Here is an 18,345-nt window from a genome sequence, read left to right as displayed (position 1 = left end):
CAACAGGAGTTTTTCGTGATGCTAGTGATGCTAAGTGGTCATGTTGAGTTGAGAGTGCAGATTGTGACTTCATAACTTACTGATCCCTAAAGGCAAGGGTTGCTTTCAAGGCCTAAAGCAGTGCCCATATTCTAGAATCACTTGTTAAATCCAAGGGCACAGTCATTTGCAACAACATGGATGGACCTAGAGGGTATTATGCTAAGTGAAATAGGTCAAACTGAGAGAGACGAATACCATATGATTTCACTCATAAGTGGAATAAAAAAAATCATATGAATAAACAAACAAATCAGATCTATAGATCAGAATCAAATCTATAAATACTGAGGACAAACTGATGGTTTCCAGAGGGGAGGGGGGGTTGGGTAAAATGGTGAAGGGGAGTATGGGCTTCCAACTAGAATGAGTTAGACACGGGAATAAAAGACATTGCATAAGGAATACATTCAATGACGAATCACTAAGTTGTAAACCTGAAACTAATGTAACATTGTGTGTCAACTATACTCAAATAAAAATATAGAATAAATAAAAATAAATAAATAAAACAAATACATAGATCCAAGGGCATAGAGCTTGCCTCCTCATGCCATGTGCAGACCAGCCACATGCTCAACTGAAATTCCTGGTGCTGGGCAGTCTGTCCACAGCAAGAGATCCTTGTAGACTGAGAAGATTAAGAGGTGCTGGTGGCTGTCAAGGGTTAGTTGCCGAGAATTAAGAATCACCTAGAAAATCTTGTGAAGAGGCAGATCCCAAGCCCCAGCCTTCTAGATTCCGATTACAAAGTCCTCATTTCAGCCTTGTTTTTTAACCACACCACTGCGATTCTGACCCCAGTGCTGGGACTTGCGTTTAGACCTTGTGCCTCTCCTCCTAGGCTACTGGGAAGATCCCAGCCAAGAGCTTGTGGGGGTCAGTTGGGCTGGTGCTCCCACCCATTGACCCAGCAGCTCAGATTCAGCTGGGACTTTGAATAATGAGAGGACTTGAACTTCTCTTCCGGTGTCATCTTCATGCAGCCATTTCTCTCCTTATGTCTCCAGCCCTGACTACTGCCAGGGCTGCCAAAAACATGTCCCTTTATGCCAGTCACTTTATACCATTAGCATTCCCAGACCTCATTTTCCTATTAGCACAGCCTGGCATTTCACTGATGGTTGTCAAGGTAGCTCCTGAGTCATACACCTGGGAATGTCCTGCTTTACACTGTCTCACATCTAACACCAGTCTGCTGGGGGGGCCACATAGCTTCACTCTTAAAAACAAGCCCAATGCGACGCTGAGTCGGGGGTGTGATGGACGCTCTCTTTAAGTCAGGGTCTCTGCCTCGGCAGGTGAGGAGCAAGCCCGCAGGGAGCAGCATATTCCCGAGACAATCTTGTGTTAGGAACAAATAAAAGGACCCTACGGAGACGTGTTTAGTGAGAGTCTAAATCCCGGAGTGAATTGGCTCCAAAGACGAGAGTTGGGGGACGTGTGTAGGATGTGGCGGAACTGAAATGACTGAGATGGAAGCAATCAATGGCCTGCAATCCGAAGCAGATCCTGGCACCTACCTGGGGTAATTTTCAGCAAATGTGCTCCTTGAGTCTAATTTCAGAAAAGGCAAACCCAATCCCTCTTGGATTTCATTCATTCTTCCACCCATCTGACAACTATTTATTGAACACCTGTTATGTGGATAGAATAACACATCTTGAAATGAAAAGACACGTATTAATTAACCAGGATTGAGAGCCTACTTGCTCTGAAAACCAGTAGTTTTTTATTAAGTTACAGAAATGGGAGGCGAGGCCCTCAGACTTCTGGGGAGAACTTTCAGGTGGTGAGTGGGGTTAGAGGCATTGGAGCAAGGAAGTTCCGCCAGGTGATCATGTGAGAGGCAGAGCTCTGCAATGGATGGCCTCCTGCTTTACCAGCAGGCTACCGGAGCCCAGTAGAGCTTGGAAGCCCCATTCTAAGCTGTCTGTGGTTTCACGCTGTTCTTGTGAAGTGAGGACTCAATACTGGTAATGATAGTGAAAACAAGTGTAAGTGGACCCTTTCATGTAAACTGGCAAAGAAGACTGCTGTAGGTTTCAAGTCGTGATTACAAAGAACCAGGAAGGATACTGTATCAACACCTAAGGAATTGGGGCACCAGCATTTTTGCCAAAATACAACAGTTCTAATTAGACCTGCATTCACTGAACTGGTAAAGATCAAAGAACCTTGAAATAAGACTGCCACTCAGCACAAAAGACGCAGCAGGAATTAGAGATTGTATTTGGATGAACCAATTACCTATAGCAACTTTAAGAACAACCTCTACCAGTTCCCCCAAAAAGCCATGCCCCAGTTTGCCTTGGGCTTTTCCCCATAATGCTCCTCCTGCCTGAAACACCCTTCTCAAAACTTCTCCTGACAATCAGGAGGTCAGTGGTCTTGTTTTCAGCAAAGAAATACAACACATCCGTTTCCAAGGTCAACATCAAGTTTGTTCATTCCTTTGTTCATTCATTCAGTTACTTGGTTATCTGACCCGTGTTGGGCATTTAATGCGTGCCAGCCTCTGTGGGGTACATTGAGGATACAGACATGAAACAAAGCACCTCATTTACCCTCGGGAGCATGAAGTTTAATGGAAGAGACAATAGGAAATCATAAAACTGTGTGGTTAGTGTTATAATAGCAGTTTGTATTATGCAAGAGTACTGGGGAAGTTAGGAAGGCTTCCTAGAAAAGGCAGGGCTTGAGTGGAGTCCTGAAGGATGAGGGGGTACCTGATGGAGGCAGATATTATGAGTCTAATGATGGAATCAGCTCATGTGATCCATCTTCTTTCACTTTGCTCTCTGTATAAATGATCCATTTTGGTCATACGTCTAACCAGGGTTGAGAGTGCTGTCTGGGGCCATGAAAGAAAGAGAAATGGTCTTATCGAGCAAAAGACACGTGCCCTGGTCTCATGCACTAACACACTGGGATAAACGCTCTGAATGTTACTACGACTTCACTTTAGGACGGCACACTAAGCATGCAAATTTATGTATTTTACCTCCAAAATTTCCACTGAAGTGGCAGAAAATATGTATGAAAAAGAATAATCTGTAACAGGGATGGAAATCAGAAAAGGTTACCATCTGTAGAAAGAAATTATTTTTTAAAGATTTTATTTATTTGACAGAGAGAGAGGGAGAGAGAGAGAGAGGGCACAAGCAGGGGGAGCAGGCAGAGGGAGAAGCAGGCTCCCCCGCAGAGCAGGGAGCCCGATGTGGGGCTCGAGCCCAGGACCCCGGGATCATGACCTGAGCCAAAGGCAGACACTTAACCAATTGAGCCACCCAGGCACCCCTGCAGACAGAAATTTTTAAAAATTTCTGGAAAATAGTGAACAGACATGGTTGGATTGAGCCAATAAAAACCGCCACAGAGATTAGGTTTCAGAGAGAGGTGAGAGCTGTTCTTCCCAACAGAACCCCAGAGAATTCAGGTGTAGAGCCACAGAGAGAAGGAGCAGACAGGGTAATTAATAGAAGGACTCTGCAGATGCTTTTTTCCCCACCTTTTTCTGCCCCCCTCTAAACTCTGCACAAAAGGGCAGTACACCTATGCAGTTCACTGCTCAAAATATAGTCTTCCTGACTTGGGCAGTTTGGGCAGTCATAAGCTTGCCTACCTGCTTCTTATTCTCAAAGGTGCCTGCCATCAGCCTGCCTGCCTGCTCTGCCCTGCATGAGAAGCATGGTAGAAAAACATCCCTACGTAATGTTCATGGGCCTTGGGATGGCCCAGGAAACCCCCTCAGGTACCTCTACTAGTCAACCCAGCACTTCATTTATGAATATGATTGGGCCAGTCAAAAGGCAACAGTTACCTAAGAAAAACAAAGAGCATAAAAGAGAAGGATCCAGAAGAAAAACAAAACAACTGATGCCAAAGGAAATAGAGTTGAAACGGGACATAGAAGATAACTTAAAAAAAAAAAGTGTTATTACTGTTTTCAGGGAAATTTGGGAGAATATTGTATCCATAAATGACTGCTTTGAAAAAGGAGCCATAAAAAAAACAAAGAAAATTTTTTATAAAAATTAAAGATTTTAAAAAGACCCTGAGTAGAAAGGTTGAATTACTGAAATGAAATGACACACACAAAAAATTTGAGATCTGGAAGACAAATTTGAGGAAATTCTTGGAATGCACATAAGAGAAAAAAAGAGAGAGAGGCACCTGGGCGGCTCAGTCAGTTAAGTGTCAGCCTTCGGCTCAGGTCATGATCTCAGCGTCCTGGGATGGAGCCCCACATCGGGCTCCCTACTCAGCAGGGAGTCTGCTTCCTCCCCTCCCTCTGCCCCTCCCCCTGACTTGTGTGCGCTCTCTCTCAAATTAATAAATAAAATCTTAAAAAAAAACAAAAAGGAAAAGGAAAGAGAAAATATCAGAGAAAATTTAAGAACATAGAGGAGAGAGATCCAAGATCGAAGAGATATAGTATCTCCTGGGGCTAAAAGATATAATATCCTTCCAAATAGAAGCTGTTCGAGGAGAAAACCACAGATGATAGAGAAAATTAATATTTCAAAGAAATAACAGGATATTTTCCTGAGCTGAACAAACCTTGAATCTTCAGATTAAGACAGCTTGAAATGGAATAATGAAAAAAATGACATACCTGGACACTTCCTGGGGAATTTTATGATCTCCAGATACAAAGAGAAAATCCTGAAAGCTCAGGGAGGGAGTAAAAAAGCTACCTGTAAGGAGAATGGCAGCAGACTTTGCATCCGCTTTTCGGTTTGCTAGAACACATTGGAACAAAGCCCATAAAATTGTGGTGGAAAGTTATTTTGAATCTATATTCCAATTATAAGAGCAAAATGAAATCTACAATGAGTTAGCTCTTCTGCTGTTTTGATGAAACTACTCAAAAATATACTCTAGAAAAATTGAAAATGAATCCAAGAAATAGGTAGACCTGGAAACAATGGAAATAATCCAGTTCTGATGGAGAGATACCCTAGTGGAACAGCCTATTTAGTCTGAATTAAGAAACAGGACAGTGAAGAAATCTTCAACAAACAAAAGGTTATCATGATCGAAGGGCTACTTAAGAATCAAGAAGTAAACAATGACACGCCACATATGTACTTAAGATTTAAGTTTCTCCAAGTCAACCAGAGAAGAGAAAGAAAATGAGAAACACTAGAAAGATAATACCCATAAAAGGCAATCATGGTCTAAATATGAAGCAAACTAAAATACAGTTTGTATTTAAACACTGGAATCTAAAAAACACTGGTGTCTGAAGCATGTGAAGGTAAGCCTCTCTGGTCATGGTTAATAATAAATACAGTGAATTCCTCTAAAATCTCTGTGAGTTCTAGTTCACTGGGTAAAATAACTGATTCCTTATTGTATGATTTATTTTTCCTTTTGAAAGAAGTTTATAACTTTATGGACTGTGTTTCTTACAGATTATGCTTTTTATCTAGTTTTTTTCCAGGATAATATTCCGAAGGGTGGAATTAAGTTTTGAACTCTGGTTAAAACCCTTTTATTTCCTCAGAGGTATTTTTGTTTGATTACCTATGGTCTTTTTTGATCTTCATGAGATAGTTAACTAAGCTTCACTAACTGAAAATATAAACCTATACCCATTAAGAAACAATTAGTTTTTAAGAAATGTTGATTCCCCAATCTCTTTGTATTTGATTGATTTAAAATTTTTAACTGACAATTCAATTTCGCTGGAATCCAAAAATTCCCACTTTAAAGAAATCATTACCTGAAGTTCAAATCCTCAGGTTCATTTCAGAGTTCTTTTTCTTCTGTTAAAATAAAATGAATTATAATGCTTTTTAATCTGAAAATGTTAATTGTGGTTATTTTAGGCAGTAGAATATTAAGAGTGAGGTTTATCTTCTTCTTTATGTTCTTCTATATTGTCCAAATGTTTTATCATAAACATGTATTGCTCAATACTTAATTTACTTAAAATGAGCATTAATAGAAGTTAATATAAGACTATTTGAGTATATCCCTGGGACCAGAAAGTCTCAGGTTCAATGGCTTTCTCTTTGTCAAGCAAAGTGGCAAGCTGAATAATTAAGCAAAAACTGTACCCAATAGGATTTAAGTAGGTGGTATGGAAAACATGTTTCAACCCATCATCTCCACTGTGTGTCTGAAATCTCTACATCATGGAACTCTGCATAAACTCTGCCCACTTGTAAACCTAAGAAACATCCAGTTATTTGGAAACTTTTAATAGGGATTTTACTAATTGAAGAGTGCATATATAAGAGAAAGAGAAATTATAGGTTCATTTTAAATTTCCTTGAAATGTACCTACTTCAAGAAAGTAAAATGGTGATTAGCAGGGCCTGGGATGAAGGGAAAATGGGGAGTTAGTGCATAATGGGTACAGAGTTTCAATTTGGGAAGACGAAAGAGTTCTGGAGGGGTATGGTGGTGGTGGTTGCATGACAACATGAATGTGCTTAATGCCACTGAATTGTACACTTAAAACTGTTAAAATTTTTAGGTTAGTTTTATATTATGTATATTTTACCACAATAAAAAAGTCCCCATTTCTTAAATCCAGACATGATTTAATGGAATTTCAGTGAGACCTTTCCTTTTTTTTTTTTTAACAGTATCTCAAAATTAGTATCTTTTTGTCAACCTGTAACATAACCAAGTTTTGTACCCTTGACAAGACACTTTGTGACTTTAACAAAGTAATCCTCCTTGCAAGGATGCCCCGACAGAGCAGTGTAGGCTGTTTTGAGGGCCAGAGGAAGAAGTTAGTTCTTTTCGGAAAAGCAATGGGTTGGGCTTTTGAAGTTGGAAGTTGGCCAACATTTTTGGAGGTGAACATAGCAGATTTTAATGATAGTTACTTTTACAAAATGGAATTTGGACCAGGGGTTGTCTCTTTCTTTTTTTTTTTTTTTTTAAAGATTTTATTTATTTATTTGAGAGAGAGAGAATGAGAGAGAGAGAACACATGAGAGGGGATAGGGTCAGAGGACGAAGCAGACCCCCCCCGCCGAGCAGGGAGCCTGATGCGGGACTCGATCCCGGGACTCCAGGATCATGACCTGAGCCGAAGGCAGTCGCTTAACCAACTGAGCCACCCAGGCGCCCGGGGTTGTCTCTTTCTTAAATAGCTTCTATTCTGTGAAAACATCTTCTGGATATGCCAGAAAATAATTTCATGAAAACGATAACTTGCAGTTAAACTTCTGCTCAGTGTCTCAATAAAGAAAGCCCCCAAGAGAGTGAATGGTTTGAGTTAACCACCCCCAGGAACTGGCCTTGTAAGAGAGTTCAGGGATCACCAAGGGTGCCAGAGCCTTTCACTGCCGAATAGCCAGGAGGCAGCAAGAAGCATCAACATGCGCAACGGACTCAGGAAATAGAAGTGATTTCCAAACGGGCACAATTGCCAACAGCAATGGCGAGTCATGTTCCGTAAGCGTAAAGCACAGCCTTTTCTCTGTCAGAGGTGGAGATAACCTCCTGTCTATCCTCAATGGCTTTAAAACCCTTATGTGATTGGAGACTTCACAACTATATCACAGATTCAATACCTGACAGGCACTGGACCTTAGGGACAGTACTAACCTGCACGGGGCTGTGGCAAAGTCATCAGCAATATCAGTATGTGAGGTCACATTTCACTGGAAGGATTAACAAATGATGTTCTTGTTATTCTTTCACTATGTGTGTGTATATAAATATATGTAACATTTATATAAATATGTACATATTTAATATATATACATACTAAATATATATATATGTACACATATCTGTATGTATAATTTACAGTATTTTTCTTGAGAATGGGATATTCTGATTAAGAACATTCTTCTTTTTTTTTTTTTTTTAAAGATTTTATTTATTTATTTGAGACAGAGAGAATGAGAGACAGAGAGCATGGGAGGGAGGAGGGTCAGAGGGAGAAGCAGACTCCCTGCCGAGCAGGGAGCCCGATGCGGGACTCGATCCCGGGACTCCAGGATCATGACCTGAGCCGAAGGAAGTCGCTTAACCAACTGAGCCACCCAGGTGCCCTGATTAAGAACATTCTGATAGTGGGGCGCCTGGCTGGCTCAGTCAGAAGATCATGGGACTCTTGAGCTCAGTGAGTTCAAGCCCCACGTTGGGCGTGAAGCCTAATTAAAAAAAAAACAAAAGCAAAAACAAAAAAAATTCTGATAGTTGCCAAACACATATACTGATGGCCAGTTTTCAAAGATTAGATATAATGAAATGTAGTTACAACTAAAACTTCACTGAATATAATTTAGTCTTTCATTGGTGGCTCAATTAAAAGACATCAGAATAATGGTGCAATGTCCCAGGGGTTTCATTATGAATATCAATTATCACTATAGTATTATTCTATAGAAAATGTTAGGAAGGCTTCATTTTCTTCATCTGGCTTGGATTTTGGGAATATAACTTTGCTAAAAACAGATTATAGTTTTAAAACTATGAAGTTACATAGCTCTCCCTACAGATATCACCCAGCTAAAGTTAAAAGGGATACTCACACAGCATTGAAGGCAGAAGATAATTCACATTTTTTTAATTTAAAAAGTTAGAACTTTTCTATGAGAAAAATAGAGAAAAAGGAAACACTTAACACATATTTGGGATTTTAAAATAAATTGTATAAAGCAAAAGTAAACAGGGTTATTAAAATATTATAACACCATTTGACACATACATCACTTACCTGTTCTCAAACTTTCACTAGCTTCCTGCTTCTATCTGATCAAATCCAGCTTACCTTAAATTGATAAATTCTAGATCACCACAGACCCACCTTAGGTATTGTATGATTTTTTTTTTTCCTTTTCCCAACCGTTTTCTCAATCCCAGATGGGGGTCATTTCTGTTACCAGGATGTACCCATGATGTTTGTTACTCATGGATGATCCTCTCACTTCTGTGGTCATGCCAAATATTCTCCATTCTTTAAGACACAGTTCATCATACAGGAATTCAGTAAAGTGGCAGGATATAAAATCAATGCACAGAAGTCAGTGGCTTTCCTATACACCAACAACAAGACAGATGAAAGAGAAATTAAGGAGTCCATCCCATTTACAATTGCACCCAAAATCATAAGATACCTAGGAATAAATCTAACCAAAGAGACAAAGGATCTATACTCAGAAAACTATAAAATACTCATGAAAGAAATTGAGGAAGATACAAAGAAATGGAAAAACGTTCCATGCTCATGGATTGGAAGAACAAAAATTGTGAAGATGTCAATGCTACCTAGAGCAATCTACACATTCAATGCAATCCCCATCAAAATACCATCCACTTTTTTCAAAGAAATGGAACAAATAATCCTAAAATTTGTATGGAACCAGAAAAGACCCCGCATAGCCAGAGGAATATTGAAAAAGAAAAGCAAAGCCGGCGGCATCACAATTCCGGACTTCAAGCTCTATTACAAAGCTGTCATCATCAAGACGGCATGGTACTGGCACAAAAACAGACACATAGATCAGTGGAACAGAATAGAGAGCCCAGAAATGGACCCTCAACTCTATGGTCAACTCATCTTTGACAAAGCAGGAAAGAATGTCCAATGGAAAAAAGACAGTCTCTTCAACAAATGGTGTTGGGGAAAATTGGATAGCCACATGCAGAAGAATGAAACTGGACCATTTCCTTACACCACACACAAAAATAGACTCCAAATGGTTGAAAGACCTCAATGTGAGACAGGAGTCCATCAAAATCCTAAAGGAGAACACAGGCAGCAACCTCTTTGACCTCAGCCGAAGCAACTTCTTCCTAGAAACATCGCCAAAGGCAAGGGAAGCAAGGGCAAAAATGAACTATTGGGACTTCATCAAGATAAAAAGCTTTTGCAAAGCAAAGGAAACAGTCAACAAAACCAAAAGACAACCGACAGAATGGGAGAAGATATTTGCAAATGACATATCAGATAAAGGGCTAGTATCCAAAATCTATAAAGAACTCATCAAACTCAACACCCAAAGAACAAAGAATCCAATCAAGAAATGGGCAGAAGACATGAACAGACATTTTTCCAAAGAAGACATCCAAATGGCCAACAGACACATGAAAAAGTGCTCAATATCGCTCAGCATCAGGGAAATCCAAATCAAAACCTCAATGAGATACCACCTCACACCACTCAGAATGCCTAAAATTAACAAGTCAGGAAATGACAGATGTTGGCGGGGATGCGGAGAAAGGGGAACCCTCCTACACTGTTGGTGGGAATGCAAGCTGGTGCAGCCACTCTGGAAAACTGTATGGAGGTTCCTCAAAAAGTTGAAAATAGAGCTACCATATGATCCAGCAATTGCACTACTGGGTATTTACCCCAAAGATACAAAAGTAGGGATCCGAAGGGGTACGTGTACCCCGATGTTTATAGCAGCAATGTCCACAATAGCCAAACTGTGGAAAGAGCCAAGATGTCCATCGACAGATGAATGGATAAAGAAGATGTGGTATATATATACAATGGAATATTATGCAGCCATCAAAAGGAATGAGATCTTGCCATTTGCAACGACGTGGATGGAACTGGAGGGTATTATGTTGAGTGAAATAAGTCAAAAAGAGAAAGACGTGTATCATATGATCTCACTGATATGAGGAATTCTTAATCGCAGGAATCAAACTGCGGGTTGTTGGAGTGGGGGGTGGGGTGGGAGGGATGGGGTGACTGGGTGATGGACACTGGGGAGGGTGTGTGCTCTGGTAAGCACTGTGAATTGTGCAGGACTGTTGAATCTCAGATCTGTACCTCTGAAACAAATAATGCAATATATGTTAAGAAAAAAAAAAAAAGAAGAAGAAGAAGAAGAAGAAGAAGGTAGCGGGAGGGGAAGAATGAGGCGGGGGAAATCGGAGGGGTGGACGAACCATGAGAGACGATGGACTCTGAAAAACAAACAGGGTTCTAGAGGGGAGGGGGTGGGAGGATGGGTTAGCCTGGTGGTGGGTATTGAGGAGGGCACGTTCTGCATGGAGCACTGGGTGTTGTGCACAAACAATGAATCATGGAACACTTCATTTAAAACTAATGATGTAATGTATGGGGATTAACATAAGAATAAAAAAAAAAAAAGACACAGTTCAAAGCTTAATTCCTCTCTGAAGGAATATGCCTCTCAATGCCACATATCTTTCTAGGGTTAATCTATTCATTAATCACTTACCAGAGATTTAATGAGTAGATACAATGTGTTACACACTACATTAGGCATTATGAGAGGTTGTAACCAAGACACAGCTCTTCAATTTCAGATGCATATGCTGTCTAGCCTTCCCAATTGGACTACAACCTTTTCAAAGACTAGCTGGTCCTGTGTTATGCTTGTAGTATCCTACTTAGCTGGGATATCTTGAACGAAGTGGGACATGTGTTGCTTATTGAAACATTTGGGTCATTGGACCACATCTGCCTGGTGTCAATTGTAAGTAAATGAGACACAACTGGAGGAACCTCACCAGTCCTTGGACAAAAAGAAATCTTTCTATAGGTATGTGACAATAGGGCCCACTATATAAAATGAATAAATGGTGAATGAACAAATGAATGAGTGAAAAAAACAATTAATCTTCTAAAGGAATGATGGGAAGACCATTAGGATAGGGTGACATTTAAGTGAGAAGAAAATCAGAGGTATTGATATCTCTGCAGCAGAAGAGACAGACGTGTCTCTGAGTGAGGATATAAGGGCTACCTTTCTGAATATTCCAAGTGCTAGGTTTGACCAACACATGGAGCCACAAGCCAGTGGGACAGTTGCCATTTTGGCAGCTTGGTGAGAAGACTTTGCTGAATGAGCTAAATCCTACCTGGCCAAGAGGAATTCCCTAGCTTTACTGTAAACCATTAGAGCAGAAAAATAGGCTTAGAAGCATTGGAAATGAGCCAAAAGAGAGTGTCAAGAAGACAGCAAGGGTCTAACAATAGAAAACTAGGCAGCAGATTAGACAGAGTAGGTGTGAGCAAGGGAGACAAAAGCAGATAAGGAGGACTAAGCAGTGACCAAGGGAAAATAGCACAGGTACTGTTATTCACACAGCCTCTCTGGCAGAGAGGATCCCAGGTGGCAGAAGCAATGAGGGAGATTTTACTAAGGCAAACAGTCAAGTCTCAGTGTAGCCCAAATCTTCCAGAACCAGCAGCAGCATTAATACGTAGGACACTGTTCTGAATTTACAAACAAGATGCCCATTTGTAATTTGGTAACTGAAATATATCTTCCTCTAGAAATTATTTTAATTAGGTACTTATCCCAAATCATAAAAACCTATTTAAGTTATATGTACCTGAAGTTTAGTCCTTTATACAGGTACCTTAGTCATATCTAATTACCCCATATGTTCCAGTTACTCTGGCTGCTTAAGAAATAATGCCAGAACTTACGGACAATGTTTATTTTGTTCAAGAATCTGAAATTTAGGACAGGGCTCAGCAGCGATAGCTCATCTCTGGCCCCCATCAGGAGGGTTAGGGGGACTTAAGAACTAGGGCCTGGAATCCTCTGAAGGCTTCCCCACTCATATCTCTGGTTGGTGCTGGCTGTTGGTTGAAGTCTAAGCTGGGGGGGTTGGCTGAAACACCTACATATGGCCCCTCCATACAGTCTGGGCTTCCTCACAACATGGCAGCTGATTTCCAAGAGCAAATGTCACATGTGAAAGAAAAAGAATAGCCCAAAGACAAAGAAATTGTATCTTTTTATGATCCAACCTTGGAAGTCACCTAGTATTGTTTCCACTGTGCTCTATCAGTTGGACCAATCACAAGCCTATGTAAGGTTCAAGGGGAGGGCAATAGACTCCAGCTCTTTATGGTGAGTGGCAAGATTCTAGAAGAGTATGTGGGAGTTGATATAATTATACGGCCAATTTTGGAGAGTACAATCTGCTACAATATATGACTTATAGGGAAAATAAAATATATTCCAGCTTGAAAAGCAATATGGCACAGTGAGTAAAGAGCCAGGATTGTAGGGCCAGATACCTAGAACTCTGTTATATATTCTTGTGTAACGCTGGGCTATTTGCTTAAGCTCTCTGTGCCTCAGTTCCCTCATTTATAAAATTGGGATACTGTGAAGAAAAAATAGTTATTTTGAAAAGAGCTTAGAAGTCTACCTAGCTCCCTAAATGCTAGCTACTATCGTAACAGCAGGGAGATACCCCCCCCAACTTGGGCAGTGGTACTTCATAGTTTCTGGGGAAATGGTAGACCTGGAAACAATGGAAATAATCCAGTTCTGATTTAATGATAACAGTTCACATTATTGAATACCTAATACCCATCACTTACTATGCCAAGTAAGTTGGCTTAAAAACCAGTAAGGTAGGCGCTAATATTATCCAGGTAAGAAAACTGTGACTTAGGGGCACCTGGGTGGCTCAGATGGTTAAGCGTCTGCCTTCAGCTCGGGTCATGATCCGGGGTCCTGGGATGGAGCCCCGCGTCAGGCTCCCTGCTCAGCGGGGAGTCTGCTTCTCCCTCTGCCTCTGCCTCTGCCTGCAGCTCCCCCTGCTTGTATTCTCTTTCTCTGTCAAATAAAAAATTTAAAAAAAAAAAAAAGAAAAGAAAACTGTGACTTAGGTAACTTGCCCAAAGTAACACCTGCAAGTTGTAGATGTAGGATTTTCCCCAGATTCGTTTATAGAAGTCTGAATTCCTGGATAACTGTGTGAAGTAGAACCTTTCTCCTAGGGGCGCCTGGGTGGTTCAGTAGTTAAGCACCTGACTCTTGATTTCAGCTCAGGTCATGATTTCAGGGTCATGAGATCGAGCTCCGCGCCTGGCTCCACCCTCAGTGGGGACTCTGTGTGAGATTCTCTCCCTCTGCCCCTCCTCCCGCTTGTGTTCTCTCTCTCTCTCTCAATAAATAAATCTTAAAAAAAAAAAAAAAGCTTTCTCCTAAATCTGATTTGCAGGTGAGTGAAAAGTGAATGGCATTATGCCATTGGGATTTGGGGTTATTCAGTAAGCCTATCTTGACTGGATTAGTATAGGAAAGCTAAGATAGATAAACAGTTGACTCTTGAACAACATGGGTTTGAACCATGCATGGGTCCAGTTATACATGGATTTTTTTCTGATAAATACAGTATAGTACTGTAACTATTTTCTCTTCCTTATGATTTTCTTAATAACATTTTCTTTTCTCTAGCTTACTTTATTGGAAAAATACAGTATATAATACATATAAAATACAAAATATGTGTTAATTGACTGTTTATGGTATTGGTAAGGCTTCTAGTCAATGGTAGGGTATGAGTAGTTAAGTTTTGGGGAGTCAAAAGTTATATGTGGATTTTTGACTGCATGGGAGGTTGGCACCCCTAACCCCCATGTTGTTCAAGGGTCAACTGCACTTGGACACCACTAATTTAAGGATTCCTTTCTTAAAATAAAATGACTCTTGTTATTTGCATAAGACAGCATATTTGCCTAAAAGAAAATCATTCTTTAGGTCAGTTCTTACCATTCTCATTTTTTTCTGAATTAGAAGACAGCCTTTGGCCTGCCAAGAATAGTGCTGGGCGTACTGATCTGGAATGCTTGACACTGATAAGAACAGATTGCTCACAAATTAGGCTGGCAGTTCACCAGCTGAAGAATGCCCCTTCTAAGGTTTAACTCAGGTATAAAATCTAACGGCTCCCAGTTGTTTGCTTGTCTCTTTTGTTTTCATGTTTGTTTGTTTGTTAGTTTTTAAAGATAATTCTTTAATGACCATGAGGAAGAAACTTTGGCTGTTGATATACATAGGATCCCTAAAAGGGGACTATAAGTTCCATGATGGTAGGGACCTTGCTTGTCTTGTTCCCCATAGCATCCCTGGTGTCTAGTGTAAAGCCTGGCACACAGTAGGTATGCAAAGCTTGTTGAATGTATGAAAGACTGAATGTTTGAATAAAAGCTCAAGCAAACAAAAATCAGAAGTTCATAAAGTAAGCTGAGCTTTTTATGTCGGTGGCACATATGACTCAAGGACTGAGTGGGGGAGGGGCCCCAAATGCGCCCTGTAATAATGCGGAGGGAGTAGCTAGTTAATAAATGCTCACCTCCTGTGGCACCTGATGCCTGGGAAGGTAGAGTATGGGATAACTTTTGTGGGATGCTATTTTTTATCTCCAAGGATGTTGTAAATATGGTCATCACAAAATTGGTTGTGGTTTTAGTTGTATGAATCACATGAAAGGCTGTGGGAATCAGCTGAGCAGATAGCCGAAGAATGTAACACTTTTCAACATTTGCCTCTAATGGATAGGGTTTAAATTCATAAAAGTAAAAAAAAAAAAATCTAGAATCATCCTTTAAAGGATTCATCCTTGCGTAACAGCAATATGCAGACTTTGGTTTTCCTGCTGTCATCGGGACAGAATTCAGAAAATATGAATAATCCTTACATTAGGACAAGCAGCAGCTGAATATCGTTCAGATTAGAGATTTCTTTCCTGCAAATCAAATATAGAACTTTAATGTTAGCTGAGTATCCTATGTTTTACATTAGTGTAAACTAAATTTTAAAGAGATGCTGTGTCTCTAATTAAAGGCATTTATAGAAATATGTCCCAAAAAACTAAGGTTCACTGCAGGGATAAAAAGAACAGACTGTCTTTAATTTGGAGAACATGGCTCCAGTGAATTTAAATATTTATCATATAATTTTTATATCAAAGTCTTAATGAGCACTAACTTTTATGGCATCACTTCTGGAGACAATAAAAAAATACTGTATTTTGGAATGCTATTTCTAGTTGGATTTCCATCATGGGGCACCATTTCAATGACAGTTGATTTCATGAAGAGTAATGGCACATTCCTTTCTGAACTTAAAATTTCAAACACCTGCCATCAAAGAGGCAAACAGTACAGCTGGGAGTCAGAGATTTTAGACATTTTCCAAGTTTCTTTATCAAGTTGCCTCAGAGACTCAAAGTCCCCAAAGCAGGTGTTCTTTTCTTGTCCAATGAATAAAAAATGTTTGAGAAAAATCCTCTTTCATAATTCCCCAAGAACTCATGAAGGAAAATTGCTAAGCTTCCATTTCAAATGTTAGGGATTTGGATTGAGTTTAGACAACAGCTTGTACAAAATGTCACAGCTCCAATTCTCTTACGCTGAGATGGGGGATGCTGATGTAATAGAAAGGGCAGCTTTGGACAATCTAAAGGCAGGGCTGGAAAGGTAATGATATATGATGTCAGCCAACCAACTGCAAAGCTACCTAGTAGGCTGGAGAAGAACATTAGGCAATATCTTCTGCAAATTCAAAGTCGACATGAGAACGAGACAATTGCTTAGACAGTCATGCTAAACAATATCAATACCGCCTGTATTGTTCTTAAATACCCAGGAAGTCAAATAGAATTCTGAGTTCAAATTACTTGGGAAGTGTCTCCATTCCCCATTTCATTTTGAATGTGGTGCATCCTGGGGACCTGTGGTAGATAAACTAACAGGCTCTATCCTGGGTAAGGAAGTAACATTACAACTTATAGATTCACACAAGTATGTGCTTTACATTACACTGGAAAGTTACATAAGTTCTCCAATGAGCTCACATAACATCCTGCATTCTTCATCTGAGTTCTACTGGTTTATTTTCTCTGAGTGGATAAAGGCCGTTTGGTAACTAGCTTTAGTCTGACTCCTGTGGTCCATGGTTTGAACTTGCATAACTTGTGTTAACACTATGAGTCCTTCCTCTTCACTCTTATCTAATGAGGTAAGAGTTTCCCAGTCCATGCAACATAAGCATGCTTATGGATTTCAAGGAGGAAAATGAATGAAATAGTTATAGTTTGGTTGCTGTCTGGATATACCGTTCCTTTTCACACCGAAATTCAAGAATACTGTGACATTCACACATTCAGAGAATAAAATCAGATGTGGAATTGGATGTGGAAATGGTGGTGGTGTGCTTTGTCCAGTGCAGTTCTATGAAATTTTGGCATCACTAGCTTATATATCATTTAATTCAGGGGTGGATAGAATTCAAGGGGATCCAGGAACTTGGATGGGAAAAATATATATGAGACTTTTAGTTTCGCCAGTCCCAACCTGAAATTTAGTAGTTCTTTTAATTAAAATGTAGGCTACAAACCACAGTATCTGTGATTTTGTCATCGAGAGAAATCACGGATATTCTCACATCACGTTATAGTCAGTATAGATATTCCGAAATACTTTTTACACTCATCACTATTTCATATGGTAGTTATACCTGCTGCTAGCTTGTATTACTTAAGAATAAATTAATAACAAAACACATATCACAATTTTTAAAAAATCTGGTTAATGTATTTCAACAAAAGTGATTCCCTTTGTAATCTTGCATACTTTAACTTATGCATTTAAAAGCATCATTCTGAAAAGTCTATAGGCTTTACCAGGTTGCCAAAGAAGCCCAAGACACCAAAAAGGTTAAAAATCCTGAAACTATACACAAAGCAACAATCAGGTCAGTGCAAATCATTTCTTGCTGCTATCTTTGAAGCTGAAACAAACTTGACCTTGAAATCAGCACAGTCTCACTGCTCTAAGTAGATGACTGTGATGAGAGTCATTTTCTTTTTATTTTGCCACAAGAAAAAAACCTGTAGATTCTAAAGCATCTCGGAGATCATAACATAGGTTGCTCTCTTCTAGTGATAAACTTTATCATTGACATTTTGTTGTTCTCTTGTATTTCACATTGCTGAAATCCAGTATATTTTATAAGGGCATTGAATATAATCATTTTATAACTTTAATTTAAAACATCATAGAGGGAGATATATAGAAAATCTTTGCTATATCTTTGCTATCTAAGCTCTAATGATAATTACTTATTTTTCGTAAAAGAAACAAACATCAAAGTACTCCATCAAAGACAGAGCTTTTAAATGACATGCTACCAGTCTTATCCATGCTCATTTGAAATATTGCAAATCAATTAACATATTTCTAGGGGTGTTAAGAATGTGGCCTCTGAGTTACTATAATTATGAGATAAATTAAATGATGAGATGATGCCTCAGTAAGTGTGCCTTGATAGTAAGCACATTAGACTTTTTGGAAAATCCTCCATGGGGTCTCTGGCCAAAAACTGACTTACCAAATGCCAGTCAGTTCAATGAATATTCAGTCACTGAAAGCGATTGAAAAACTATTGATGCACCCACACTTATTCACTTATCACTGAAGCTAAATACTGTTCAAAATTCTCATCTTTAAGAGGAAAAATAAATGCAATCAGAATTCTAAAACTAATAAGGAACATAAAAAATAACAATATATTGCATTACATTGAGATATAATTC

The 18,345-nt window shown here is 39.5% G+C and overlaps 1 protein-coding gene across 16 annotated transcripts in view; it reads right to left on the bottom strand.

Annotated features, from left to right (window-relative positions):
• Positions 1-18,345, bottom strand: part of NCALD (neurocalcin delta) — a 383,100-nt gene that overhangs the window by 60,003 nt on the left and 304,752 nt on the right. Inside the window, exon 2 of one of the 16 annotated variants that reach the window (XM_064588035.1) lies at positions 8,825-9,053. The exons of the other annotated variants lie outside the window; for them this stretch is intronic. The gene's annotated coding sequence lies outside the window, so the exon portion shown is untranslated. The remainder of the gene's footprint in view (positions 1-8,824; positions 9,054-18,345) is intronic. 16 annotated transcript variants of the gene reach the window in all.

The sequence above is a fragment of the Mirounga angustirostris genome, unplaced genomic scaffold (genome assembly GCF_029215605.1).
Source record: "Mirounga angustirostris isolate CCGP_5_RB_7025 unplaced genomic scaffold, mMirAng1.0.hap1 SCAF_4, whole genome shotgun sequence".
Classification (NCBI taxonomy): domain Eukaryota; kingdom Metazoa; phylum Chordata; class Mammalia; order Carnivora; family Phocidae; genus Mirounga; species Mirounga angustirostris.
The sequence above is the reverse complement of the archived record's forward strand: the minus strand, read 5'-3'. Positions and strand labels throughout refer to the sequence as shown.